The sequence below is a fragment of the Plecotus auritus genome (assembly GCF_963455305.1).
Source record: "Plecotus auritus genome assembly, chromosome: 9".
Taxonomy (NCBI): Eukaryota; Metazoa; Chordata; class Mammalia; order Chiroptera; family Vespertilionidae; genus Plecotus; species Plecotus auritus.
This window is the reverse complement of record NC_137783.1, coordinates 57328422-57332315: the sequence shown is the minus strand read 5'-3', so window position 1 is coordinate 57332315 and position 3894 is coordinate 57328422. Positions and strand designations below refer to the sequence as shown.

Here is a 3894-nt window from a genome sequence, read left to right as displayed (position 1 = left end):
CATGACTTTCTTCAATGGGGCTTTGGTGTTCAATGAGTCTGCCCCTTAAGTATGTTGCTCATGGCTGTGTGGAGTTATAATCTGGCATGGTCTGAAACTGTCCACCAGTGCACTTACTCTAGGTTCCCCTGGAGGTGCAAAGTCAGCCACTGCATAGGCCCTGCCTGGGGCCACCCCTTAGGAGCTACAGAGTTATCTGTAGCTGGCTGTTACTTGTATTGGGCTTAGGAGTGCCTAGGAGAGGCCAAGCTGTGAAACAAGGCAGGCTGCTATTAGTGCCTGGCTTGGGATCTCTTATTGTGAGGAATAGGGCACACTAATGCCAGTTGCTGCTTGTTTGATAGATTTTAGAAAAGTCTGAAGCCTGAGCCAGGGCAGGCCATTCATATGGAAAAGCTGCTGCAAACAGCTTGGGTGAGGCTGAAAATTGGATGTGGTGGGATCTTACTAGTAGGGAATCACTAGGGTGAAGCAAACAGTGTGAGCCAGGCTGATGAAAACTCAGATGTGGTGCCTGCCACTGCCCTCTGCAACAGGGGAGGTCTCAGCATAGGAACAATGACCTCTGCCAGCTTTTGTCTGGGAGAAAGCCACCCCTAAGTTCTTGCCAAGCAGTCCAGTTCCTCCTGGTATGTCCCTGGATCCCCTCAAGCCACTGCCCCAGCACTGGAGCTCAGAAGGAGTGAGTCCAAGTAATCCCAAGTGCCAGCCCTTTAACAGGAACTGCCTGGATCTCCAGCAGCCTCCATGTCATGATCCATGCTGGTTTTTATAGCCCTAAGTTACAGGGACTTCTCTTCCCAGCACTGAAACCCTGTGCTGTGGGGTCTGGTGTGGAGCTGGGACCCCTTGCTCCTGACGGGAGCCCTCTGCAGCCGAGATATCCCCCTCTATTAAAAAACACACCACACGTGAGTATTGGAACAGCCTGTTTCACGCCTCTGCCCCTCCTACCAGTCTCATTGTTCTTTCTTCTTCAATTCTCTAGTGTGTAGGACTTCCATTTCAGGCTGTTATGAATGATGATTGTTCTATATTTTAGTTGTAATTTTATATGGTTGTGTAAGGTAGCAAGTACCAGTGTTTAACTACACTGTCATCTTGGTTCTCCTCCATATATTAATAACCTCAGAAATATATTCTTCTTTTTTTTCTATAAATTAATACTATTTTAGTTGGTAAAATGCTCTTTTGCACATACCACACACATTTCTGGCATCTGGTACAGTTAACCGAATGTCCATTTTTGCGCAACTCTCACACAGTACAGATTCCACAATGTCCTCTGTCACCTAAGAATTAAAAACGTTTGACGTTCTTCTAAGTCTTCACAACACCCCTTGAGGTAGGCGGTATTGACCCCATTCTACAGATGGGGATGTCTATGCACGGAAAGCTAGTGGCTCCTCGGACGCCGCAGGTCTGTGCTCCGCCTCCACGTTCGCTGTCCCAGCGCCACCGCCGCCCTGCGCGGAAGGATCTCACACAGACCACACTCCTGTCTAGTCCAGAGTTAAACGAGGGTCTTTACAGTTCATATGTTTGACTCCTAAAGCCAGCCACTCTCCCTGAACTGGAAAGACAAAAATATGACTAACTCTCTCGGCACTATTTGCTCTATGTAAGACTTTCACGAGTCGCCTTGCATTGTGTAGCTGTGCAAGCGCTCAAACCCCTTTGGAAGACAGTTTGAAGTGGCATCAGGGACGATGAAATTTTGAGAACGGAACATAAAAATCAATAGTTAATAGATTTGAATCAAAACATAAAACTACACGCTATGGTAAAGTAAGAATAAAGCCCAAATCGACGGAGAGCAGTACTTCCCAGTGTCTGACAAGGCCTCGCACAGAGCAGGCGTCCAGGAAGCGCTTCTTGGACAAAGGACACATCTTGGACATGCCTGCCACTGATGACAGCCCCCACTGGGGAGAAGGTCAGGGGCAGGAGCCGGGAGGCCACAGGGGCCCAGGGGTGCCCTGGTAATACAAAGCCACTCAGGCACTCGTCTGGGTGTGGATGCTTCCTTTCTGCCAAATAAGAGTTGGGGCTGTCAACACCGAGCCCCTCTGAACTTACACTGCCATTCGTAAAAACAGGTGTGTAAATAGGATAAATATATGGAGAGCCTCATCAGGAAGTGTCTTTAAAACTGGATAGATGCTCACGCGCCCATGGAGGATGGGAATGAGGAGGTTAGGGCTGTGCTGCTTGTGTTTCGGTTAAAATGTATCTCTAATGCTAGAGAGCCCTGGTGCCCACGCCCCTTCCAGCGGAAGAAACCTGATTCTGAGTAAGGAGTCCACCTCCCGCAGGGCGGGGGGCTTGGTTACAGCCCAAATGCAGCGAGGCCTCAAAGGACCACTGGGCTCCTGCAGCCTGGCTCGCCCAGTGCACTGCTGATATTGCTGTTATCTGCTCCTTGTTCATCTTTCATCCTAGTCCCATCTCTTGATTTAGCCCAAAAACAGACTGCTCCGGGAAGTTGGGGGAGGGGGTCCTTTGGTCAGGCCTCTGACCTTTGATCTTGAGGGATGTCCCGAAGAGAAAATGGTGAGTATAAAGTGATTAAGAAAATCCATCCTGCACAGCGGCCGACCGGAGGCTGTTTTGTCCCGGGCTGCGCAGAGTAGAAGGCGCCGTGGACCCGGGGGTCATAGCTCCACCCTGACCCCTTTTATGAAAGGCAGGCCCGTGGGCACCCGCTTCTTATACTCCAGGTACTCCTCGCCAAAGAAGTGAATCAGGGAGATTTCCTCCTCTTCCGTCTGTCGCGGAAGAACCGCCACACTGTCAGTGCATAGCCCACGCCGCAGCTGGGGTTGCAGAGCATCACCTGGGGTCCGATACTCCAGTAAAATCACTCCACGTAAGAAGGGCGCCGGAACCGTACACCCCCGTCACCAGAGTGTGGGTTTCTGACTTTTCATTCTGCACCACGTGGTTGAAGTTGGAACCAGCCGTAAACATCGCTGCTTTCCTCGGGCATTCTCTGAAGACCACCATCAGCAGGCCCCGTGGCGCTGAGCCAGGTGACCTGCTTCAGTTCTGGCCAGAGCAGGTTCTCAAGGGTGAACTCGATCCACGAAGAAAGGGCAGCCACGGTGTACTCCAGGCTGTGGTTCGGGAGGAAGGAGTCCAGGGACAGGCTCTTGGGGTTGTTGACCGCCGTGACTAAGTACTCAGAATAGTGGCACAGAGACAGCGAGCACATGTACCAGCCAAAGTGATTCCAAGAAGACTGGCTGAAACTCAGCAGCACCCCGCAGCCAAACACGAAGCTCAGGAAGCAGGCTGGGAGGGCTATCTGGTAGCGCGGTAGATCAGCAGCAGCAGCACGTTGAGCCTGGCCACGTAGAGCGCCAGCACCAGCGCCGTGCGGCCCTGGAGGCCGGCGTGCGTGAGCAGCAGCGGCACAAGCACCGAGGCGCCCAGCAGGAAGGCAGCCAGGCTGAGCCACGCCTTGGAGCCCCGGAGAGCCAGCGCTGCGCAGCCCGCCATGGCAGCCCGCCATGGCGCAGGCAGCAGACAGCTGGTGTGGCGCCAGCTGTAGTCCCGGGGAAACCCGCCCGCCGAGCCTGTGCACCACACCGCTAACGCCGGCCGGGAGGAGCCAAGGGAGCAGGGCGCCGCCCTGGAGCTCTCGAGATACCTCAGAAAGATATTCTTCTATATTGTAACTATTTTCCTACTCCATTTCATTTTTTGTAGTTTTTATTTCACAGAATGCTAATTGGTCAGAAATTGGATTTTCCTTTCTGGATATTCATTATATTCCCTCTCATCCTATTCTACTTTGTATAGTCATTCTACTTTGTTAGAAAGCTGATGGAGTTTGGCCTCCAGGTCATTTTTTTCTTTTGCCAACTCTCTTCTTTTCTGTTTATGGTACAT

At 51.7% G+C, this 3894-nt stretch overlaps 1 pseudogene across 1 annotated transcript; it reads right to left on the bottom strand.

Moving 5' to 3' along the window:
* Positions 1-2654: 2654 nt before the first annotated feature.
* On the bottom strand, positions 2655-3501 carry LOC308234020 (protein-S-isoprenylcysteine O-methyltransferase-like; annotated as a pseudogene). The gene has a single exon. The product of its transcript is annotated as a protein-S-isoprenylcysteine O-methyltransferase-like (transcript).
* Between the last annotated feature and the right edge of the window lie 393 nt (positions 3502-3894).